Here is a 26,987-nt window from a genome sequence, read left to right as displayed (position 1 = left end):
AGACAAAGATCAAAGAGATTTATTTTTTTTCCCTCCTCCTTCTCATTATCAAAAGTCTCAGAGCCCAGCTAATAGATTTTGTGCAAGGAAGAAATCTAAAGATAAAGCCATTTCAATTAAGGCAGAGCTTCCAACTACCTGTGACAAAGAGGTTACAGATATGCAGCAACACTGATCCTCCTAACTCTTGAGGAGATGAGGGCGACCTCATACAACTGGACTCCAGGGCTAGTCACCTCTGGCTAGGGTTAACCTTTCTCTTTATTTAAAGACATTATACAAATGTTATCATATTCTATGTGTCCTATAATGGGAAAAAGATTAGTAAGTCCTGTAATAAATTACTAGTAATGTAAGTATGTTATCCTTCTCTTGCATTTGATTGCATTTTAAAACACTGTACCTACAGAGATCACTAGCTTCAAAGGATACATTCTCTATGGGTAAGATTTTAGATGCTGTGGCTGTTGAAAATTGATTCTGGTAAAAAAGCCTATCTATTTTTACTATTTTCTTACAAGATTAGTTGTGGATAGCACAGCTTTCACCATTTATGTGTACTTGGGTGTCTCAATTCTTGGCCACTACACACATAGACCAAAAGATGAAGGGACCCGCTGTTGAGCCTTTTCTTATCCCTATCATGTTCTCATCTGTACTGAAGAACTTCAGAGTAAGGGGAAACTGCCTTTCCTTATCTCTATCAAATTCAAGAAAGCACAGACTCACTAGGTGTTAAGAGAACTCAAGAGTAAGTGGGAGTTTAGACATTGTTCTGGTTCAGATGAGTAAGTGGGAGTTTAGACATCATTCTGGTTCAGTTGTACAGATGAGAAAACAGGACTAGACAGATGAGCTTCATAGCCCAACACTGCAATAACCTCAGTCTTTCTAAGACATTGGTTCCACAACTCCAAACTGCCCTTTCAGCATGACATTCGTAATGAGATCTGCATTCCTAAATTCTCACCTGTGTGATTTTAATATTGCAGAGGTTTTGATTTAGGTATTCTTCAGAACGCTAAACTCTTTAAAGAAAAGAGAAATGTGTTTAGAGTAGATGTTATATTTACTTTTTATCTTGAAAATGTTTCACAAACATTAAATACTTAATCCTTCCAAGAGAGCAGAGAGGTGGAAAACAACTTTATCTCCTCTTCACAAGTGGAGAAACAGAGAAATGACCTTCTCAAAGAATGCTCAGGGGCTGATATCAAGGTGGGGGCTGGAACTCAGATCTGTCTGCCTATGGGCTCAGACTACTGCATTGCCGAGAGGACAAATGCTTCCTGCCTTTTCTGAAAAGAAAACGATGAGTAAACAGTAAATTAAAGGGTAGGTCTCTAAGGAGGAGAGACTCTTGAAGATAAACTTTGTGAAAGTGAAATCGTTGAATTAAAATTAACCTGTACTACCACCCATATTTTCTCTGGAGGAAAAGAAACAACCCAATCCCAAACCATCTGCTCTGGGTTTTATTACATGTGATGTCTTCTATTTGACCTATAATTTGGTATTAAGAAATTAATTGGAGATGGGCAGGTGTTCCAGTCACTTATCATCTTGCTTCCCCATCTCGTGTTGCTATCTATTAGGTACAGTTCAGGGACATATTCTCTGGACTGTGAAATACCTGTATCCCTGCTATTTCTAGTTCCAGTAAGTCAGGTATTTCAGGAGATGTACACTTACTAGGTTAAATACATTTATGAAATGGTTTATTTTATAAGGGAAAAGTCTTCATCTGAAATGAGAAAAAGAACTAGAAATTAAAGAAAGGAAGTAAAGAAGGAAAAGACAAGAGGAAGGAAAAAGGAAAGGAGGAAGAAATTAAAGTATGGAGTGAAGTAGGCAAGAAAAGGAGGAAGGAAACAAGAAAAGCAGGCAGGTGGGTAACCTTTTGGGAAAAGGTGAATCTAGAAGGCACAGAGAAGCTTTCTCAAGAGACAGGGGTGTATTCCCTTTGTACGGGGAAGGCCGCTTGCAAAGGCATGGAAACAAAAAAATCCATTTACTAAATGCTCGAATTGCCAATCTTTGGGGGAATGGATTAGATAAATCTGATGAAAGTTTACTCTGAACTGTCTTTCAGAAGGTTCATTTTTCCTAGAAAGTTGTTTGTTAAAAGGCACAAACTAAAGGTGCTCCACAATCCATGAAATCATTACATCTAATCTTGGGGCCACAACATTCATTTTTTGTCATCCCTTTGCCCACAGATGCCATATCACTGGGGAGCCCCAGGATAAAACCTACTCACAATCTACCCAGAGAATCCTTCTGAGCATTTGTGGTGGGTCTTCTGCAGGGCATCGATTGCTATGCATCTGTCTGTGAGCCACCCCAGGAGCTAGCACAGCACTGGCACATAGTTGGTCTTCAATAAATATTTGTTCGTTGAGTGTGTGAACCTTGCATCTCAGGACAAGGCACCTTTTGAAAGCATCTTTCCCTTGCCATGTTTAGACCCAGCAACTGATAAATGGCAGCTTTTTAGAAAGATCCCTGACCAATTCACTTTTGCAGTGGCTGCTAAGATTACAGCTTTGTCCAAATCTCTTCTTTGCACTTCAGGAAATAAAGTATTTCCCAGCCTGACATCTCTTAAAGAGTTTTTTCCCTGTAGAGAGGTATACATCAGCTACTAATCTCATCACATTTCCATTTCCTTCCAGGCTCATATGCTCATCATTTTCTATTCATAAAACTTACTTGATTCTAATCTTCCCTATCAGCAGGAACTAAACACCTCCTCAAAGTTTCTTCGGAATTATGGTGATTACCATACATGTGCTAACTGCCCTTTTCAAACAGATGGGTCCAATCTATGTGCTCACATGTGAGCCATTAGGAAAGTACTGCCATGAACCAAGATGTGACATCATATTAGCCCCAGGGCTAAATCCTCCTGCACTATTTCCCAATTCCCCCGACATTAAGGCCTTAGTCAATGTACTATTCTATACTCCCCTCTCTATGAAACAGAATCCACCAGATATGAATTACTATGGGAAGTGTATATTTGTAGCCTCCCTCTGTGTCACAATGCCAGATCTCACACTTTATGTTACTTTTTTTATTCTGGCAGACTCTCATGCCTTACCTCTACTGATGATACCATGTGGATTTGAGCACTACGCCAGGCACCAGAGTTTTTTTTGGTCTTTCTTCCCACAGTAAAGACTTATTGCAAAAATAAAGACACTGTTCTAACTATTAGCTCAGGAAACATGGTTTTTCTCCTCTCACTCAGCAATTCAGCATGGGTTTGCAGGGCATTTAACACCTTGTCTTCCTAAAAAATATGAATTTTAAATCAACTAAAAAAAATTAGGCCCCTGTATATGTAGGATTGCACATACGGACTAACGTAGAAATCATGAACTGGTGGCCCAGATATATGATTTTTCTTTTTTGCCCATACAGTGTATTGTAAAGATTTCTGCCAACATTTAAAACTAGAGAAATTTCACATAAAAATTCAAATTCCCAGCCTGTCTTAAAAAATCAGAATAACTGATTTTTATTCTCTATTGTGTTCTCAACATCGCAGCCATGTCAGTTGTCATTCACCACTAATATTGTCCAGAAAATTTTCTTGGAAAAGAGAAATATTTCTCACTATCACATTCCTATCAAAAGTGATTATAAAAAATAGATGGAGAATACTGCATATTCAAAGACAAATGGAAAAGAGCACATTTTTGTTTTGTAGGTACATTTCTGTAAGTTTAATATGTGAACTCTCAGCCTGCTATACATATACACTTCATTCATTTATGATGCCTCTGGACTCTAGACATTTCAGTTTGTAACCCTTGGTTCAAGATCTTGGTAAAATCTCTCTGTAATGATAGGATGTATATTTTAATGTGTGGTAGAGATAACGTGTAGTTCTTGACAGAAACTGTTCAGAGCAGCAGAGCTGTACATTATTTTTTCTCCAGGTATTATGATTTCGGGTATTATGGTTTTAGAATAAAAAGAAATTTGAAAAAAATTAAGGCATCTTTAGCCATACAATCATCCAAACAAGGAATATGCGTCATCTTAAATGCTTCTCTTGCTTTCCTCCCATATCTCATCAGTTATTAACTAGGGATATTGCTAGCTATGAATTGGAAATAGGTGGTCTTCTTCAGGATGGATGCTGCCCTGTAACCTACTTGGCCAGGGCACAGAATGTATAACTCTAATGACAATCCTGACAAGTTCTACCTCTGAAATGTCAGTTGTATTTCTTCGTTCTTTCTTCTCCATTCTTGGGGTCATCATTATATTTAGTCTAAACTGTTGCGCTTGTCTTTAATCTGGTCTCCCTGCCTCTGGTCTTTTCTCACCTCAGTTCATTCTTTAAAAGACCAGAGAATCTTCTAAAATGAAATTCAGATGATGTCAACCCCCTTCTGAAAGGTCTTTAATGGCTCCCCATTGCTTTGAGCAGATTTCATAAAATGTGTCTTGCAAGGTGCTTGCCTTAAAAGAGAGGGTCCAGAATCCTAGAAGTTTGAAGAACACTATAGACCTTTTTTGGAGCTTTACGATGCACATAATCAGAGTAAAGGCTTACAGAAAGTCTAAGCAAAGAAGGTTTTTTAACTTTGTTTGAATGAGTATTTCCCAAGCTTATCTGACAACAGAATCCTTTTGCCGAGTAGTGTCTATTGATATCCTTCAGATTTAATATTTCAAGGAACATACTTTGAGAAGTGCTAAATTACAAGATAAAGTCTACACACTTAGTATTAATCTACAAGATTCCTAAGTATTGATACGGCCTATTTACTGGGCTATTCTCAGCCTTGGGTTTCTATCCATTCTCTAACTAAAGTTTTAATCATACAATCAGATCACTTAGTTCAACACACACATACCAGTTCTTACAATGTGAAGTGTGATAGATACCGGATATACAGTGGTGAGCAAGATGGGCTTCCTTCCCTCAGAGAACTCACAGTCTACTTGTTCTTCCAACACGGAGCACATACTTCAACACCTCTGCAGCTTTGGCTGGAGTTCCCACTGCATGCAGTCCCTTTACTTCCTTATTCCTGTAGTTCTTACAAAATCCTCCAAGGTCTGATTCAAATGTATGTTCCTTACAATGCCTTCTCAGGGACCACACTCAGGTAGAATCATTCCTTCTCATGATTCACTTGACTTTACTCATATACTAACAAATCACTGATCACATGTCTATCTTCTTCAACACCTTTGCATCATATTGGCTTGTAAGCTCCCTGGGGTGAAGACAATGCCACATCAATCGCTATATTGGCACGATGTTTGGATACACAATAAATCATAAACTAACATCGGTTCCTTTTGGTTTTCATAAGAGGAATCAGGAATCAGGCCTTGTATTGGTGAAACTATTTATCCTGCTTTGTTTCCTACTTCTAAGGGCATGTTATTTTAATTTTGAGTCATAGCAAGGATCTTAGACTGCTAATAAGCTAGGATGAATTAGGCAGATATCCTGTTGGTTAGAAACAAACATTATTCATTATTCCATTAACAGAGCTATTAAAAATCCTGTGTACTCTTGTATTCATCACACTACAGGTAGGGTTTGTTCTCTACACATAATAAAATTAAAGTCCCAGAGGAAATATATCTCAGGATGTGTCTCAGATACTGAAAGAGAAAAATAGTTCATCTTAGGTATTTAAAGTATCTGAATTACTTTCATAAGACAAAAGGGAGTATAATGTAAGTTTTAAATATAGATCAATTCAGAAGCCTTAATAGATTCAGAAAGATAAATTTGAGGGTGAACAGTAACTAATATGCAATATTTAGGAAGTATCTATTATGTATCTGTATTCAGCAAATTTATTAGAGTTGTATTTATATTCATCCAGTTCTCCCCTTACAGGAGAATATAAGATACACACACCGAATTCCAGTCTAAACTAAGTTCTTCTTCTGGGTTCTTTTAGAATTTATATTCATTTCTATCAAACCACCTATAAGCTTGCATTAAACTGTCTGTGAGTACCTTGAGGGCAGGAACTGTGTCTTTCATCTTTCCATTCTCAGTACCTAGAACAGGATGAATGAAAGCAATGTATGGAAAAGTAAATTGCCGAAGATATGAAAACTCAGGCAAGAAAAATATTAGCAATGACATAATTCCACACTGTATCCAGAAAATGAAACCAAACACAAACATAAAATATAAAACCCATGCATAAATAAAAAACCTGGAAATGCTAATATTGTAGTAAAGAATATAAAACAAGAAAACACATGGGTGTTCTAGAATCCTTTTTGTTATAAATTCTTGAAAATTTGAATGACTGCTGCAAAATAAAAAATGCAGCAGTTTTCTTTTCAAGTATTTGTATTTTTTTTTTAAAAGCCAATTAAGTTTTGGCCATGAAATCAAATAGATTCAGAAATCCAATAACTTAAGAGAATGAATAATCACCTGAAAGAATAATTTTTTAAAAGCCTAAAACTTCAACTCTGTTCCAAGTAAACACTCTCTCTGTTTAAATTCCATTTAAAGCCTCAAATGATTCTTTGCTTTTCACTTTTTCAACTGGGAGGCAGAGGGCTCAATAAGAACATTCTCATCATTATGCCCTAGGCAGCCCTTATCACCAGGCCTAAGTAACGTAAAAACAGTGGCTGGTGAACTTTCTGCCCCTGTCAAAAGCAAAATAGATTAAATGTGTTAAATCATGGAAGATAAATGAGAGTCACACTGCCCCAAGAGTCGATTAAAAATGTATAACTCAGTTGTGCATCTGTAAACTCTAGAAATAATCTTTTCGCCCAGCCAAAAATACTGAAAAAGCATTTGAAATGAAAGACCTCCAATATGTACTCAGTTTCTCTGATGGGTGGAAATATTTTACAGTACTTTTCGAAGATGATGCTTTACGGTTTTGAATTTTATTCTCAGAGTGATACTATGACAATTATTATATATGACTCCCTAGTATGTGTTATATTCACACGTCCAGAGTCATCCCTGTGCTTAATAGATATTCCCTCCCCACTCGTTTTGCGAATCAGGGCATGACATTGCCAGGACAGTCCTACTTCTCTATTATCTCCCAAAACTTTCTTCTCAGAAGATTAGGCCCACAAGTACCTATGTGTGAAAACTTCTGAGATCCCTGGTGAGTAGTATGAGAGAAAAGTGAGTATGAATAATGAATGTCTCTTTAGTGGGCAGCAAAAATTATTTTTACTTCATGGCAAAAGCACTCTGGGAGAAATATTCCCAAACCACGTTTCGGAATGTGTGAGAAGCAGTGCAGACTGCCAAGCATTTGGCGATATTTAACACCAGAGTGCACACTCACGGTAGGTTGAGTTATTTGCTCCAGTAATCCTGAAAAATCTCATTCTCGACTTAACCATGTAACTTTGTAAATGAGCATCTTTCTTTTCCTTCTGGCTTTGTCAAAAGGAGTATGTCAGAGACTCCAGTATTCAACCGATATTAGAAAAAATAATTCACTAAAATATAGGGAGAATGTCCTAGGAAGCATTGTACTATGACAGAGAAACTAGCTTGTAAAGCTCCCAAACTGATCAGATTTTTACTAGAATAAAAAGTCAGCAGAAAGCTCATAATAAAAATGATTCTTGAACAGACTTAAAGGAGAGAGGGTATATCTATTGATCATAAAGAGTTCTCAGTTTCCAGGCTCCAAGAATAGGCCTATTACCATAATATATAGGCTCACAGCCTTCTCTGGAAATCTCCAGAAATTATACAAACAGAAAGATCACAGCATTAGGACAGTTTGTCAACAGCAGCTGAAGGCTACCTGGCAATGATGTATGGCTGTTATCCAGATGCTAGTCCTTTTGGTTTTGAAATGTGATGGCCAGGGGCCCAGGATACATCACAGCAATCCCAGGCAGGCTGAGTGTGAGATGGCCTGTCCTTTCACACAGCTGCTCCCCTGACACACTTCAGATGCTCAAGCTCAAGTCTCAGCACTCTTTCTTGGTGCTTTTGAGTTTGGTGGGTCTGCCCCCTGAGTGATTTATTATTGAAAACCACAGAGTGACAGGGACCCTTCATGTTCTGGGACCCTAACCCATTACAATAATAATACTGAGGCCACCTCATTCATGCTTTTCCTTCAGAGAACTTTCATGTATGTGATCTCATTTGATTCTCCCAAGAAATTGATTAGGGAAGTTGGTCAAGCAATATTAATGCCATTAGATACCCAGCAAGGTCAAAAGCTTTGCCTAAAGTCACTCAGCTTGTGGGTGACAGCACGGTCTCACAAGACTTAGCACTTTGTAAAATCAAGACTGATGCTACAACACTTTTACAGACTCATAGGACACCAGCTCAAATTCACATACACTCCTAGGAAAAACAAGTAAAAGTCAGGAAGTATCATGTCTTCATATATGAAAGTATTATATTGTTTATATCAGAATACCTTGAATTTACTATTCTCCATCTGAAATATGTAGTGCATGTTCAATAATTACTTCTTGGGGACCTGCAATGTGGAAGCACTGTTGGGGAGAGAGATATGAAGATGAACAAAACATGGTCTCTGCCCCTACATGAGTTCGTCATCTGGAAGAGACAATGGGCATGTTTACAAATAATGAAGGAATGATGGAAGTGAGAAAAAGCTCTGTATGTGGCTCTGTATGAAAGCAGTCAGTCTAAAAACTTCCTAATGGTGTCATTGACATTATGGTGCCACTTTAAATGCAACCCCAGTGTCCTGGGGAACCTGGTGTTTTAAAAGAACACCATTTACTTTTGGAAAATCAAAGTCCCGGAAAAGAAATCTGTGTTATTTATTTCTCTTTTTATAAGGTGATTATAGAATTCTCCCTCATAAAATGTGATGTTTTTAGATCTATGTGGAGTGATACATTTGTGCTGTTTTGGAGGGCTGCCAAGAGGATTTCTCAAGATCCTGCTTATCCTTAAAACGCATACTTCTTGCAAAATGCTATAGAATAAAAGATTATAGGTTTTACACATCTTTTTTATGAGTTTATGGAACATCAAGTTTATTTACCACTGACTCTTGGCAAAACTCTTCCCTCTCCCATCTCTGTGTCAGTATGAACAAGTAAGTAAGTAGTTCCAGTTGTTTCTGGTGGCCTTCTGAGAACCAAGGGGGATGCCAGCTTCTGGATGACCTGACACCTAGGACAGCAGGGCGAAAGAACTAGGTTTCTTGGCATTTCTACACAGCTGAGTAATTTCTAACACTGCATGCCTCTGGACTCCTGTTACATGAGTAATGCATTTTCTAATTTAAAACAAAGTTTATTCTTCTCAAATTTCAGGAACTAATTCCATTGAATTGAAAAAATCTGGCTGAATCATACTGAGAATTTTGACTGCTTATTTTTAGTAATTCTATGTAAACATTAAACCAACCAGGTAAATTCTTATCTAATGTCTGGGTCATCAATTTTTATTATTCACATGTCTTTATCATGTGTTCCTTTATGAATAAACTTTCACACATATACATATGTGTGATATAGACATACACACACAACCTTTAATTGTGGTTTAGGAAGATGCTCTGGGTGAGGTCCTTAACCTGCCTTTAGATGGCTGTAGGTAGGGATTAGGATCCAATTACTTGCATCTGACATCTTCATATTATAATAAAACAAAATGTTCTTTGCTGTTCTTTAGATCATAAGTACCATGGCTACCAGAGAGAAACCTTGTCATAATGAAAGGACCCCAGATGAATGGAAATCAGAGACTAAAATCAAGGGCTGGTATATCCTCTTTGTTACAGAATGTAATCAGCAGACCAGGAAGATTACTCGAATGAAATTCCAATTTCTTCCCCCTCTGCTGACAGTATACTTCATCTGCTTTTCCAAACATTTTGAATTGTGACTGAGGATTTTATGAGGTATTACTGTTTCAGTCTTCTGAAAGTTGCAATTAAATACACTCTAAGTAGATGTCACCTTGCCACCTTTTTGAAAAGGTATAAGAGAAAAAAATTAGCCATCAGAGTAAAAGAGTTCATAGTTAAGGCTCTTTCTTCTCCCTTAACCACAATCTGTTGTCTCTTTATGGCAACAAAGGTCTGTAATCAGAGTCTGGTTCCAGCTTTTTAAAGACATCAGTGAGAAGGGAACAGGGTGGGAAGGCCTTACCTCCTTTTTACACATATGAAAGGAGGAAAAATAAAAGACCACTCTAGAAGTGACTGAAATTGCATCTGAGTGACAGATCTTTTAAATAAATGGATCAGATTTTGACTTTATAGCTCAACTAGTAGGAATCTTTCATTTTCAAAATGGTATAGGTATTGCTATATTTATGTCTTTCTTCATAAAGATAAAAATTTCTACAGTATCAGCAGCTTAAAGAGGCCTGGAGACTTTCTGGAGAGTTTGAGTAGGGCAATGCTAATGGCCTCTGGCAAAAATTCAGAGAGAAGGTATAGGTCTCAAAATGTGTTTGTTGTTTTAGTAGTCCTATGTGGGTCAGACCAAACAACTAAAGAGTCAATTGGCATTATTTTCTATTACTTAACAATCCTGCTTCCAAATGCCATTCTTCCACCCCATTTCACTCTTTTCCAGTGTAACTGGGTTCTGCTGAATCAAAGGTAATCATTTTCATGGTTATCTGAATGCAGTCTGGTGGCCTTTGGGTGAGGAATTACGGTGTGTTCTGTAGAGGGTGCTCATCTGGGCCTGGGGAGCATCTTGCAAGGCTAGGGTCATGAAAGCCACTTTCTTGTTTATTTCATGAAGCTGGTGGGCTGGGGCCACCTCAAGTCAGGTTCTTTGCTGGTGCTTCTCGAATGGCAGCTCCAGATGGAGGTGTGATATGTCTGAGTCAGCACAAATAAGTAGGCTACTAATACTGGGGAGACTTTTCCATGACCTGAAAGAGTAACTGGGGAACTGTATAGAGCTCATGTAGGATTACACAATGCCTTCACAGAGCTGTCTCCATGAGGGAAAGAGAAAAACAACACTTCTGGATCCCAAAGGCTTGTGTTTGATTCCTAGTTTTTTTCCCATTGCTTCTGAGCTGTACCAACCTTGAGCAACTTATTTAAATTATGCCTCAATGTCTATGTGTGTTATGTGAAAATAGTGATATCTACCTCACAGAAATTTTAGTAGAATTAAATAAAATATTATGTTAATTATTTAACAAACATTTTTAGAGCACTAACTACCTGCTGGGTAGGCCTTGGAGCTACAAAGGTAGAGGATCTTGTGCCTCTGTCTTCCAAGGGCTTTTATTTCCCCCACTGCAAAATGATTATGTCATAGCTTAACACCTCCACCATGTCACATAATTACCATTTCTCTTTTTGTGGTGAGAAGTTTTAAGATTTACTCTCTTAGCAACTTTCAAGTATATAATACAGTATTTCCAAAAAAGACATACAAATGGTCAACAGATACATGAAAAGGTGCTCACTAATCATCAGGGAAATGCATATCGAAACCACATGAGCTATCACCTCCCATGTACTAAAATGGTTCCTACCAAAAAGGCAAAGATAAAAAGTACTGGCAAGGATGTGGACAAAAAAACATCCTTGTGCATTGTTGGTGGGAATGTAAATTGGTACAGTCAAGAACTTTGAATCTAACAGTATATGTAAGGGTCCAAAACAGTGCCTTGAATGTATCTGATGTTTAATAAATATCAGTTAACTTTTTACTAAATCATTTTCCTTGAACATTTAAAAAATTATTTAAAATTTGTTTTTAATTTTATTAATTATTTTAATAATTTTCTTTTTAAAAAAATTCAAAAATCTATTTATTTAAATTAGTTTCAAGTATACAGTACGTTGGTTAGACATCTATATAGTTCATAAAACAATCCCCCAATTGCTCACTCCCTCCACTGGCCCTCCACCTAGCCATCATATTAAGGCTAACTGCATTCCCTCTGCAATGCTCCCCATTTCTCTTAAAATTGTTAACACGTTCACGGAAACAGAGCATTAACTGCTATTATTAATTTCTATTTGTCTGTCTATTTATCTATGTCCATCCATCCATCCTTCTAGTCATTCATTCATGTACAGTTTGTGTCCATCAGTATAACAAGCACACATCTAGAATGAACAAAGGATTTGGTATTTAGTGGACCTCTGGGGTAGCTTAAGGTTTTAAGAGCTAAAGCTGTTTAAATAATGATTTTCATAACGCTAGTCTCATGGAATGGTCTTAAGGCAAATGACTTTGTCCTAAGATAGTGAAATCTTTTTCCAGAAAAGACCCTGTGTGAACTGCAATGATTATTCTCTCAGAACAGCAATTCAATTATACAATTCTAAAAATGGCTATGATTAGCCCCCTAGTGACGTGAAAGTGTTAATGCTGCTTCCCAAAGCATCAAACAATCAAGAAGAGCATTGGCGCTGGAAAAATCAGGTTCATCATTCAGCACCAGGTGGGGGCAGATATGCATGCTCTTAGACAAGACCTATTCAGACTCCGCAAGGAGTCTCTAAATGGTGACATCCTAGAAGATGTACCTGTTTATTCAAACATTCGATCAGCCACCAAGTTTTGTTAATTCTACCATCCAGATCTATCAAAATCTATCTCCTCTTCTTCCTCCCTACCTTAGTTCGAATCCCATTCATTCTTCTCCAGACCAGGGCAATAGCCTCCTGACTTGTCTCTTTTAACCTAGTCTTGTTCTGGCTGTAATCCATGTTCCCCCACTGCAGGCTGAGGGATCATTTTGTAAAGCAAATATTATCATTTGCTCATCAACATTTTTTAAAATTAAGTTTATTGGGGTAACATTGGTTAATACAAGTATATAATATTCAGGTGTACATTATAATTTGACATCTGTATATTTTATTGTGTGTTTACCACCCAAAGTCTAGTTTCCTTCAGCTACCATATATTTGACCCCCTTTAACCATCTATCTACTCCCTCCACCCCCACCCCCTACCCTCTGGTAACCACTAGTCTATATTCCATGTCCATGAGTCTCTGTTTGTCCTGTTCATTTGTGTTTTTAGATTTATATCCCACATATTAGTGATTTCATGTGATTTTTCAACTTTTTATGTCTGGCTTATTTCACTTAGCATGATTATCTTGAGGTCTATCCATGTTGTCGCAAATGGCAGTATTTCATCTCTTCACATGGCTGAGTAATATTCCATTGTATATATGTACCACAGCTTCTTTAGCCAATCATCTACCGTAGGTCACTTCAGTTGCTTCCATGTCCTGGCCACTGTGAATAGTGCTGCTATGAACATCGGTGTGCAAATATCTTTACGGATATGGGTTTTCAAGTCTTTGGGGTAAATACCCAGTGGAAGGATTGCTGGATCATATGGTAGATCAATTCTTAGTTTTTTTTGAGGAAACTCCATACTGTTTTCCATAGTGGCTGTACCAATTTGCAGTCCCACCAGCAGTGTATGAGGGTTCCTTTTCCTCCGCATCCTCTCCAACATTTGTTATTACTTGTCTTGTTGATTATAGCTATTCTAACAGGTGTGAGATGGTATCTCATTGTGCTTTTGATTTGCATTTCCCTAATAGCTGGTGGTGTTGAACATCTTTTCAAATATTTCTTGGCCATTTTTATGTCCTCTAGGGAGAAATGTCTGTTAAGGTCCCCTGCCCATTTTCGATTGGATCATTTTTTTTTTATGGTTATTGAGTTGTATAAGTTCTTTGTACATTTTGGATAGTAGGCCCTTATCGGAGGTGTTGCTTGCAAATATATTTTCCCATTCGGATAGTTGTCTCTTTACCTTGTTGACAATTTATTTTGCTGAGCAGAAGCTTTTTAGTTTGATGTAGTCTCATTCACTTATTTTAGCTTTTACTTCCCCTACTTTTGAGGTCAAATTCATAAAATCCTCCTTAAGTCCAAGGTCCTTCAGTTTCGTTTCTATGTTTTCTCCCATGCGTTTTATTGTGTCAGGTCTTATATTCAGGTCCTGAATTCATTTTAAGTTAATTCTGGTGTGTGATGATAATCAACAGTCTAATTTCATTTTTTGCAGGTGGCTTTCAAGTTTTCCCAGCACTATTTATTGAAGAGGCTTTCCTTTCTCCACTGTATGTTTTTGGCATTTCTGTTGAAAATTCTTTGCTCATATAAATATGAGTTCACTTCTGGACTCTTGATTCTGTTCCAGCTGGTTCGTGTGTCTGTTATGCTGCCAGTACCATGCTGTTTTGATTACTGTCACTTTGTAGTATAATTTGAAGTTGGGCAGAGTGATGCCTCCAGCCTCGTTCTTTTTTCTCAGGATGGCTTTGGCAAATTGGAGTCTTTTGTGTTTCCATACAAATCTGATGATTTTTTGTTCTATTTCTTTAAAAAATGCTGATGGGATTTTGATGGGGATTGCATTAAATCTGTATAATGTTTTAGGTAATATGGTCATTTTAACTATGGTGATTCTTCCAATTAAAGAACACAGAATATCTTTCCATTTCTTTATATCTTCTTTGATTTCTTTTAATAGGGTCTTGTAGTTTTCAGTATATAGGTCCTTCATATGTTTCGTTAAATTTATTCCTAGGTATTTTATTCTTTTTGTTGCAATTGCAAAAGGAATTATTTTTTCTACTTCTTTTTCTGATACTTCATTATTAGAGTATAGGAACGCTATGGGTTTTTGAACACTGATTTTGTATCGAGACCTTACTGTATTTGCTTATTGTTTCTAGTAGTGTTCTTGTGGAGTCTTTAGGGTTTTCTACATAGAGAATCATGTCATCCACAAATAGTGAGTTTGATTTCTTCGTTTCCTATTTGGATGCCTTTTGATATCTTTCTCTTGTCTGACTGCACTCACTAGGACCTCCAATGTTATATCGAATAACAGTGGTGATAGTGGACAGCCTTGCCTTGTTCCTGATCTTAGAGGGAAGGTTTTTAGTTTTTCACTGTTAAGTATAATGTTGGCTGAGGGTTTGTCATAGATGGCCTTTATTATGTTAAGGTAATTTCTTTCTATACTGATTTTGTTAAGTGTTTTGATCATAAATGGATGCAGTATCTTGTCAAAGGCTTTTTCTGCATCTATTGATATGATCATATGATTCTTATTTTTAAATTTGTTAATGTGGTGTATCACATTAATTGATTTGCATATGTTGAACCATCCCTGTACCTCTGAGATGAAGCCCACTTGATCGTGGTGTATAATCTTTTTAATATGTTGCTGTATTTGGTTCACTAGTATCTTATTTAGGATTTTTTCTTCTGTCTCCATGAGAGATATTGGTCTGTAGTTTTCTTTTTTTGTGTTATCTTTACCAGGTTTTGGTATCAGAGTAATATTGGCCTCGTAAAATGAGCTGGGAAATATTGCCTCCTCTTTGATTTTTTTGGAAGAGTTTGAGGAGAATAGGCATTAAATCTTAGAATGTTTGGTAGAATTCACTGGTGAGGCCATCTGGTTCTGGACTTTTATTTTTTGGTAGGTTTCTTATGATTGTTTCAATTTCCATACTGCTGACTGGTCTATTTAGATTTTATAGTTCTTCTTGATTCAATCTAAGAAGGTTGTATTTTTCTAAGTACTAGCCTATTTCTTCTAGGTTATTAAATTTGGCGTTATATAATTTTTCATAGTATTCTTGTATGATCTTTTGTATTTCTACGATGTCAGTCATAATTTCCCATCTTTCATTCCTGATTTTTTTATTCGTTCCTTTCTCTTTTTTCTTTAGTGAGTCTAGCAAGGGGTTTGTCAATTTTATTAACCTTCTCAAAGAACCAGCTCTTTGTTGCTTTTATTTTTTCTATTGTTTTTTTGTTTTGTTTTGTTTTCAATTTTATTTATTTCTGCTCTAATTTTGATGATTTCTTTCCTTCTGCTGACTTTAGGCTTCATGTGTTCTTCCTTTTCTAGTTTTTTAAGATGAAGTGTTAGGTTATTTGGGCTCGTTCTTGTTTTTGGAGATAGGACTGTAATGATATGAACTTTCCTTTTATGACCGCTTTTGTCGTGTCCCCAAAGTGTGGATATGTTGTTCTATCATTATCATTCGTTTCTATGTATCTCTTGATCTCTTTTTATTCCTTCTCTGACCCAGTTTTTCTTCAGTAGCATCTTGTTTTAATCTCCATGTATTTGTCTTTCTTCCTGATTTCTTTTTGCAATTGATCTCTAGTTTCAAAGCATTATGATCAGAGAATATGGTTGGTAAGATTTCAACCCTCTTATATTTGTTGAGGCTATCTCTGTGTTCTAGTATGTGGCCGATTCTTGAGAATGTTCCATCTGCACAAGAGAAAAATGTATAAGCAATTGTTTTGGGATGGAAGGCTCTGTAAATGTCAATTATGTCCAGTTGGTCTAATGTGTCATTTAAGGATGTTATTTCCTTATTGATTTTCTGTTTGGATGATCTGTCCATATCTGACAGTGGGGTATTTTGGTCTCCTACTATGATAGTGTTTTGGTCTTTTCCCCCTTTTAGTTCTGTTAGTAATTGCTTTACAAATTTCAGGGCTCCCTGATTGGGAGCATAGATCTTAGTAAGTGTTATGTCTTCTTGGTGCATGATTCCCTTTATCATTATGAAGTGTTCCTCGGTATCTTTTTTTTTTTTTTTAGGTGAGGCAACCCTTGGTTGACCTCACAGATTGCAAGGACCTTGTCAGCTTACAATCTCTTATTTTTTATTTTTTACGCCTATAGCACCTGTTTTTTTTTAGGTGCTCTCCCATCCAAGTACTAATCAGGCCCGACCCTGCTTAGCTTCTGAGATCAGACAGGATCGGGCTTGTTCAGGGTGGCATGGCCATAGACCCCTCAGCATCTTTCTTTACCTTTTTTTTATTTTGAAGTCTATTTTATCTAATATTAGTACTGCTACTCCCGCTTTTCTCTGAATGACATTTGCTTGAAATATCATTTTCCACCCTTTCACCTTGAGTCTATATTTGTCTTTGGAGCTGAGATGTGTCTCCTGGAGGCAGCAGATGTTTGGGTTTTGTTTTTCGATCCATTCTGTAACTCTGTGCCTTTTTATTGGTGAGTTCAGTCCATTTACATTTAGGGTGATTAGTGAAATATGAGGTCTTCTTATAGCCATTTTATCTTTCGCTTTCTGGTAGCTCAGTGTTTCCATTGCTTCCTTGTCCTTGTATTTCTGTTGTCTTTATTTTGGTTGACTTTTGTGGGTTTTTCCCTCTGGTTCTTGTTTTATGTTATATACTTTGGTTCTGAATCTTTGGTGTGTGGTTACCATTACGAATATGTAAAGGGGTAGTTTATAATACACACACACACACACACACACACATATACATATATATGTGTATATATATACACACATACATATAGTTGTCCATTTTCTTTTGTGTGTGCCCTATCTCCATTCCCCTTTGTGAATTAGATCTTTGAATCCTCCCCTTTTGTCCCTATGTACGCGGAACGTTCATTACTATCTTGTTATAACAATTCTCTTTTTATTATTTAAGTTTATAATGCTTTGCTCTTAGTAAGGGTTGCACTCCTCTGCTCTATTTGCCTGATAATCACTTTACTCCTAATTATGTTTTTTTTTTTTTTTTTTTTGGTCATTTTGTTTTAGGTGAACTGACCCCTTTCAGTATTTCCTGTAGTGCAGGCCTTGTAGTGGAGAATTCCCTCAATTTTTGTATGTCTGGAAAGGTCTTAATTTCTCCTTTATATCTAAAGGAGAGCTTAGCTGGATACATTATTCTAGGCTGGTATTTCTTTTCACTTAATAGTTTAAATATTTGATTCCATTCCTTTCTGGCTTATAAGGTTTGCGCTGAGAAGTCCGAACATAATCTAATGGGTTTTCCTTATAAGTTACCGTTTTCTTCTCCTTTGCTGCCTTGAGAATTCTTTGTCATTGATTTTTAAAATAATTTTAATACAATGTGTCTTGGTGAAGGCCTTTTTGGTTTGAGATAATTAGGTGTTCTGTTGACTTCTTGAATTCCAAGCTCCAGGTCATTTCTTAGATTTGGGAAATTCTCGTCACCTATTTGTCTGAAATGATTTCTAGTCCCTGCTCCTTTTCCTTGCCTTCGATAATGCCCATTATTCTTATGTTTCCTCTCCTAATAGTATCAACTAGTTCTTGAATTTCTTCGGTTTCTCTCTTCTTCCTTCTGATTTATTTCTAGATTTCTGTCTTCAATATCACTGATCCTTTCCTCCATTTGGTCAACTCTATTTTCCAAGCTTGCTATTTCATTTTTCAACTCTTGCAATGTATTCTTTGTCTTCAGAAGTTCTATTTTTTTTTTTTGCCTACAGCACCTGGAATTCTGAGGTGGTCTCCCATCCAAGTACTAACCAGGCCTGATCCTGCTTAGCTTCCAAGATCAGATGTCGGGCGTGTTCAGGGTGGCATGGCCGTAGACAACTATTTGGTTCTTTTTGAAGGTTTCAATCTCCTTGTTCTGCTCATCTAGGTGTTTTTTCAATTCTTGAAATTGTTGATATGACTTGTTTCAGAATTCACTGAGTTTCTTCAGAAGTACCATCCTGAATCTGTCATTTAAATTGCATATTTCTATGTCTATAAGCTTATTTTCTGGAGATTTTTCTTTTTCCTTCTGAGATGCCTGGTCACCTTCGTTGTTCATGGTGTTTAATGGACTATTTCTCTGCCTGGGCATTAATGGAAATGTATTCTGCTTTTTTTCCAGAAAGAAGATTCATTACATAAAGATCTCGCTTTAGCCTGCTGCAAAGAAGGCGCTTTTCTTTTGGTTTTCAATAGGTGGTATCTAAGCCTCTTGGATCCTTGCTTTATGTAAAGACTTAAAAATGCCTTTTTATTTTCTGATAGATATTTAATCACAGTTGCTACCCTCAGTTTCAGTCCCCGTCGGTGTTAGCAAGTTTCGGTAGCGTTTGCTCAGAATCCCCTGGGGCTCTGCGGTGTTCAATCTCTAAGGGTATGAGGGGAGGGCCCCTCTGGGTTGGGGGATGGGGGCTGCAGCTCAGCTTCTGTTTTGCAACCGTGGCTGGTAAAAATCAACTGTTATTTTTCTGCCGTCCCGCTTCTCTGCTCTCTCCCTTGATGACTAGGCACTGCCGCTGGCCGGCTGCGGGGAACTCACAGCTTTCCCAGGCAGGGATGTTCAGGGAAGTCGCCACATCTTCTCCCCTCCCCATCCCCCTACAAGGAGCTCCTGTGGCTAGGCATCTTCTTTATTTCTCCCAGTCCACTGCCAGACACCTGGGGTTCTGACCTGTGGTAGCTCTTATGTACAGATCCCACGCTCAGATGTGCTGGTGTGCAGTTTGGGTGTTTTTTGTTGAGCTGTAAATGTTCAGCTTATTGTTGTTTCAAGAGGAGAGATCTGGGGACATTTCTCACTCTGCCATGTTTCCAAAGATCTGCTCATCAACATTTTAAGCATGATCTCCCAACAAACCAGCACCTACTCTTCCTTTTTCTATTTTTTTTTTTGTATACATATTTTATCTCTTATTTCTGGAATAAACATACCTTATTCTTTAATCTCCTTACCTACCTGACCATTTTTTTTTTCATTTTTGGATACTTTTCCAAGTAAACAAATATGTTGCTTTTTAAAAAAATTAAGAGACTTAATTTCTTTTAGAGTAGTGTTAGATTTATAGAAAAGTTGATTGAAAAGTATAGTTTTCACTTACCCTTTCTTCCCCTCCTCTCAATTTTCCCTATTACTTATATCTTGTATTAGTGTGCTGCATTTGTTACAATTGATGTACTGATATTAGTATATTAACTGAAATCCCTTATTTACTTTAAGGTTCAGTGTTTGTGTTGTAGTCTCTGGGCTGACAAATAAATAATGACATGTATCCACCATTTCAGTATCATATATATTAGTTTTATTGCCCTAAAAGTCCCCTGTGCTCTACATATTCATCCCTCTCTCCTTCTCTGCAAAATCCTGGTAACCACTGAACTTTTTACTGTCTCCAAAATTTTCCCTCTTCTGGAATGTCATATAGATGAAATCATACAGTGTATGAACTTTTCAGATTAGCTTCTTTCACTAAGCAATGTGCTTTCAAGTGTCCTCCATGTCTTTTGAAGCTTGATAGCTCATTTATTTTTATTATTTAATAATATTCCATTGTCTGGATTTAGCACAGTTTATCCATTCACCTACTGAAGGACACATTGCTTCAAAGTTTTGGCAATTGCAAATAAAGCTGTTATAAACACCTGTGTTCTGGTTTTTGTATGGACATAAACTGTCAATTCATTAGGATAAATTCTAAGAAGTATGATTGCTGGATCCTATGTTTAATTTTGTAAGAATTTTCCAAACTGTCTTCCAATGTAGCTGTACCATTCTGCATACCCACCAGCAATGAATGAAGTTCCTGTTGCTTCACATCCTCACCAGCAAACACTGTTAACTGTGTTTTGGATTTCAGTCATTCTGATAGGTGTGTAGCGTGTATCTCATTGTTGTTTACCTCTTCTGTTTTTCAAGCTCAAGTGTTCTACGTTTGTAATACCCTCAGAACTCTCTTATACCAAGTGCTGATGTTCTTGAATTAGAGAACCTCTATGATTACTAAGATTTTCAGAAATCTGCATGCAATGCAATGACCATTAAGTGCTTAATCAATATTTTGTTAATCATAATATTATTTGTCAACCAAGTTATAGTTAAACAAGTTTATGACATAAACTTAATACAGCTTAGATATTATTTATAATAGATATTCCTTAGATTTGATATCGTCAATAACTGCAACACATCTGACTCTCAGGTTCAAACATAACCCTCTGTGATAATCATTTCCTACCCTTCTTGCCTACCTCTTCTAGTATTCCTGCTCAAACCAGCACAGTTACAAGATCCCATAACCACTGGATTTTCCATATGTTCACTATCCACCACAATCTTCATTCATCTCCCTCTTTACTCAGCTTGGATTCCCCTCTAGAGTATTCAAGGACATTTTACTTCTTTCTTCTGGATAAACATTTTTTACTCCTTCAGTACTGGATCATTCACTTAGGAACAAAAATATGCCTTCATAGTAGTCACCTTAAAAATAAAAACAAAAAACTTCCTTAACTTGAACCTTTTTGTTGTTGTTGTTATTGCCTCATTTCTTCACTCTCTTCACAGCGAAACCTCTCAAAAGAATTGGTGCTCCTTGCTATTTCCATTTCCTAACTTCCCCCTCCCATTCAACTGAGCTTTTGCCTCCGCAATTCCATTGAAACAGATCAATGTCACCAATGCCATGCACGAGCCAAAACCAATGTTCCATTCTGTCTTCATCTTACTTGACTTCTCACTACTTCTGACACCTTCAACTATAGCCATTTTGAAACACTGTCTTCTCCGAATTTCTAAGGCACCATTGCTTATACACTTTCCTCTTGGCCTTTGCTACCTCTCCTTTTGCAGCCTTATTATGATGTTGGACTGCCCAGAGCTTTGAGCCCTTTCCTCTGTTCTATCTATATTTTCTGTCTCGTGGCTTCAAAAATTATTCATATGGTGATGACTCCCAACTTCAGATCTCCAGCCTGGAATCTTTACCTAGAGCCCCAATTCCTAGTGTAAAATCCCTTAATGCTTTCCCATTACAGCTGGAGTAAAAGAAAGTTTTCTTTTTTTTAAATACAGAGCTTTTCTTAACCATGTCTTGTAAGGCCCCTACATAAACTGACTGTCTTCTAACTACTTCCCCAACTCCATCACTTGCTGCTATCTTACCCATTTACTTGGTTCCAGCTACTTACAGTGGCCTTCTTTCTGCCCCTGAAGCATACCAAGTTCATTCCCATTCAGGGCCTTTGTACTTGTTATTGCTTCGGCATGCAAATCTTAATCCCTACCTGCCATCTTCCTTTCATTTAGGTCATAATTCAAATAGAATCTCTCCTCAGAGGCCATTTACTGGCAACATTTGTTGAAGCAACTGCCCTAGCCACACCACTATATTATTCTATTTCTTAACATGTTTCGCGTCTACCTAATTCCACTTTAATACAAGCTATAAGAAGACAGGCACTGTGACTGTCTCATTTCTGCTACATCCTCAGTGCCCAAACAGTACATGGCACAGACTAGATGCTCATTATATACATTTGGTGCGAGCTGACATTATTTCATTTAACTGCTAAAAACAAGTGTTACATAGCCTTTAATATTTAGTTCAAGTGACTGATTTTTCTACCCTAATTCCCAGGGCAATGTCAGGCTCTGCTTCCTCTGGTGCTTTTGTAGTTTTTGGTACAGACCTCTTTTTGAATCCTTATCCGTGCTCATTGTTATTGTTCATATAATTTGCTATAGTAAGAACTTGTTGTATCCCTAGCATATAATCCAGTGCCTGATACATATTAGGCACTCAACTATGTGGGGGTCCCACTGACATAAGTGATACAACTGAACCTCAACTTGCTTCTCTCTTCCAATCAGAGACGATCTTTTTTCTTTCTTTCTCCTATAAGTAGCAGGTAGATTCCCATACACACGGTTACAGCTGTTAAGAACTTTCACCATAATTAAACTAGTGATGTTCTCCAATGTATTAAAATATCAGACACTCATAGAATGCTTTGGAGGCTGGAAATTTTCACACTGCTTCCAAAGGTTAAATTTATTGCAAGGAAGTTACAGAAAATTTGTGAGTTAGAGAACTACCTTGTTAGGTAGTAGCACTTGTTAAAGAGATGCTTTCCAGAAAAGAGAGTGATGTGTTTACAAGTGCTGCTCTCTTAATCAAATGTCATACTAAAGCAAAAATTTAACACCAGAAAAGCTTTAAAAACCTGACTTAAAGAACATGAAGAAACATTTACTTACTCTTAAAGCACTCATCAAGTACCTTCAGGTTCAATTTCTTGCACATGTTTTTATCACATATATCCAAGATCCAAATGAGGAGTTTCACTGTATGGGCTCCCTTGCAGCTAAAACATAATGTACCAAACTCAACTCACTATCTTCTCTCTCAAACCACATCTGCTTATTTTATCCAGGAACCACCATGCTCTCATTTACCTAAGCTCATAATTGGTTGTAGGCTCTCCCCTCTCCTTTTCATATTGTCGTTTCTTCCTTCCAAAGGCTGACATCCATGCCTTCATTTGTTTCTATTGCTCTCCCCTATGCTGGTCTATAGTCTATAGTTTGATAACTAAATAAAAATCACATTAACTGGTATTCAAGTCTCAAGTCTTTTCCTCATCTAGGACATATGGTGCTAAGACACTATCACTTTGTAGATAAGAGATCACTAAGACTACCAAATTCCTGAACCTTAAAACATGATCCTTGGGCTAGTAACTCCAGAATATGCCAAGTTCACTTGAGTCTTCACCTTAAACTTTCAAGAATAGAGAATTATCTTATTAATCTATTAGTGGTTACCAAGCACTGTTTCTTCTAGTGGCTCCAAGTTGTATCCTCCTTCTAATACGGCACACGAAGCCTGCTGACATCCAGCTTTGCTCCTCTATCTTCATTACTCTTGTATTCCTACTGTCCCTATCCCTTTCCACACTACATGTCTCACCTTCCTCTAGGTTCCAGCCAACCATCTATCCCTCAACGACCTGTTTTCTATGTCTGTAACACTCTGCTCAGTTTCTACCTGGGACTAAATTCCAATCATTTTCAACATTAAATTCAGTGGTTTTATCTCCTTAGGGAAGCTGTCTTTCTTTACCTCTCTAGCCTCTAAGTCAAGTAAACCTGTGATCCCTTGGATGGAATATATCAAACTATCCTGGAAGGTGTGTTTACTGTCAATTTTTTCCTCACTGAATCATGAGTTAAATCTTTGAGGGAAGAAACAATATTTTATTCATTTTTGTGTGTCCAGACACATAGCAGATACTCAAAATATGCTTACTGAATGAATGAGTGATGGACAAAAAAAATACACATTCAAATCGCATCTTACTTTCAGGAGCACAGATTGAGTCATTTCACTTCCATAAGTCCTTCTTTATGATTTAAATTCTATTTCAATCTTTCAATGAATAGATTCCTATGGCATCTGGCCATTATCTGGTTACAATTAAATTATATATTGCCTTTATCCAAGTCTTGCTTCCTCATTCCTGAAAGACAGGTCTCTTACACCTTTCTAGAAATTCTATACCTATAAAAAAAAACAATTAGTAAATTGATGAATTAACTGGGTAGAAAAATAGATCCCCAGATGACAAAAGTAAAGCCAATGGAAAAACTAACTGAATTCAGAAGGCACAATGATTCTGAGGAAGGTGACAGGGAACTACACGCAACTGAAATTTATGATCTATAACTTGAATATGAAACTGTGAACAATACAATTAAAGTCATTTATTCCACAAACACTAATTACGTGATTTTTATATGCTGCCATTATGCTAGGTACTGGTATCATGTCCTAATTTAATTTACTGAGGAGGCCAAAATAACATCCTCAAATTATAAAAAACAAATCTTCTACTAGAGACATAAAGAGAGGATGCAGACAAAGGAGCAACCAACTGTACTCTTGGAGTTCTTTTCTTGTGCTAGATGCTTTTCTTCTCCCAAAATTATAAAGCGAAGGCCTCACAGAAATCCTTAAACCACCAGAGAGCAAGCCACTTTCATTACCCTAGATTTGAGGTGATATGAAAGCCATTTGTTCTGCACGGTTACCAAGAAGTAAGAGGAAATCTGGAATGATGCTGGATCTCCTGGTTTTTAAATAAATGTTTCGTAAAGCCTGCACCTCTGTGCTCTCCAGTGGGAAGAGCTGAGGACATCTGTGAGATGGAGAGGAAAGCTGGGTGCTGTTGATCTGTGCCAGCGTTTCTTCACATGAGCAGTGCTGACATTTGGGGTCACAGAATTCCTCACTGTGTGGGTATATCCTGTGCATTTGGGGATGTCCAGTAGCATTCTTGGCCGCTGTCTACTAGATGTCCATCCTGTCCGGGTTCCCTCACCCCTCGCTATTGTGACAAACAAAAAATGTCTCTAGACATTACCAAATGTCCCATGGGGGAAAACTGCCCCTACTTGAGAACCAGTGATCAATACCATGCTTTGGAAATATTTCTGGTTTAAGAATAACTGGAAAGCGAACCATCAATTAGTTATCTTGTATGCATTTCCATATTCAATGGAAACATATTTCCTTTCTTAATGACCTTGACTAGAGTTTTTTTTTTTGACATAGTTATTTACAGATTATGTATGGATAGTTATGTCAATCATATTATACATGCAGTTTCATCTCTGGTCTTTCATTTATTTATTTTTTTAACAAATTCTAAATATGTACGACTTCTCTTATTAATATGGATGACTTGCCTTCTACTATTAGTTAGGATAAAACACTGGTGATCTCAAGTCTGGACTCTGATAATCCTTAGATTTCTAAAATGACTACCCAGGAATAAAAGCTCTGGAACACTGCAGGAACATAAAACACTCCTTGAAAATGTTAGAGTCCCAAAGGCTACATCTAATGAATTTGGAGTGTTCGATCCTCCTATATAGAGGCACAGGAATGTCATGACTGGCCAGCATGTTCTCCCAAAGGCTGAGAACCCTGAGATGTGCAGCAGGTGACAGGAAAACTGCAAGAATAAAAATAAAGAGGAGAAAAGAAAAGAGAAGTGGGGAGACCAGCCTTACTTGAGGCAATGGTGAGCAGTCACAGAACAGCAAGCAGTAGGCAGAGAGAGGCTAAGAGTCTACAGGTGAGACAAAAGACAGACATACGTGGGAAGTTTAGGATGTCACCAAAGATCATCTCTAGTGTGTGAGAAAAACAGAAAGGGTCCCTACACAAGATAAACACTAGAGGCCCCTGCCCCTTCACCAGTGCCCATGTGGCCTTTGGTCTGCACCTGCTCCTGCAGCTCAGCCTCATCACTGGCAAAGCCTGCTGTGATGACGCTCAACTCTGTCTCTCCGTTTTGGCAGGCAGAGACTGTGCTTTTTATTTAACAGAATTTTTGATTACAAACAAATTTAAAATAAAAAGTTCTAGCTACCACATCCTCCTCTCATTTCAGATCACGTCTTTTTTTTTTTTAAAGCGCCATTACGACTCTAGCAAAATAATTATTTGTGTAATTTTTATTTAATGTTTGTCTTCCTTGACTGTAACTCCCATAAGTTTAGGGGCAATGTTTGTCTCAGTCACCACCGTATACTCAATTTTCTAGCTAGTAACTTTAGGCACTTAATATTTGTTTTTGTTTAAATGAGTCTTTCATTATCCAGGTTTTTTCTCTGAGGGCACCAGATATCAGAAGAAAGCTAAATTGCTAAAGATCAATATGCTGAAATAAACAATGTTCAGAATGACCAGTTTGCCAAAGCCAATGTGCTGAAAATCAATGTGCTAAATTTACTCAAACATTTTTTCTTGTAACTGTTTACAAAGTTAATGAAAATTCATATTACATTCGGTGGTTTTAATAGTTTTTAAAGATTTTAGGGAAGCGTAAGATGACTATTTTTCTATTTTGTTTTAAGCGCACCATTTTAGTGAATGTTTACTTTATTGAGAGTTAAGAACCAGAGGGATTTGGACTTCTACTGAATAGATTTAACATTTGATAGTTTCTTGATCTTTTGAGTAATTTCATCTTATTTCCCTTCTATTGCAATGGACAGTGTTCACTTTGCATGTTGGAGCTGTCTGCCCACTGCCACCAAATTGACAGCTCCCTCACTAGGACATTTATTATATGTCCTAGTTGCTAGGTAATAACAGATGACCTTATCATTTGAGAGGGAAAGATTTTAGACATTCTAGATTTCTTTAGTTGTTTTTGAATGTTGTTTACTATTATTTTAGAGTTTAATCATTCTTATGTTTTCAACCAGAGTGACTTATCAGCCTTAATCTGGTGCTTCTGGCAACTCTCTTGTTAAATTTATTGTCATGTGTGAAGAGGTTGTTTTGAGCATCTCAGTATTTTATCACTCCTACCAATGACTCAAAGGGTATATCAGCTTAAGATTTGTATTTCTAACAAAGAGTAATCAAAATTTCACCATTTTCTATTGATA

General features: G+C 37.2%; 1 protein-coding gene and 2 pseudogenes across 3 annotated transcripts in view; all 3 read right to left on the bottom strand.

The window, feature by feature from the left end:
• The window catches only part of FAT3 (FAT atypical cadherin 3), a 600,781-nt gene that overhangs the window by 128,833 nt on the left and 444,961 nt on the right, over positions 1-26,987 (bottom strand). The window lies entirely within an intron of this gene.
• LOC120590637 (uncharacterized) lies at positions 16,651-16,770 on the bottom strand (annotated as a pseudogene).
• On the bottom strand, positions 18,247-18,362 carry LOC120590617 (uncharacterized; annotated as a pseudogene).

This window comes from Pteropus medius, unplaced genomic scaffold (assembly GCF_902729225.1).
Source record: "Pteropus medius unplaced genomic scaffold, Ma_sr-lr_union100, whole genome shotgun sequence".
Lineage (NCBI taxonomy): Eukaryota > Metazoa > Chordata > Mammalia > Chiroptera > Pteropodidae > Pteropus > Pteropus medius.
This window is presented reverse-complemented; position numbering and strand designations above follow the sequence as displayed.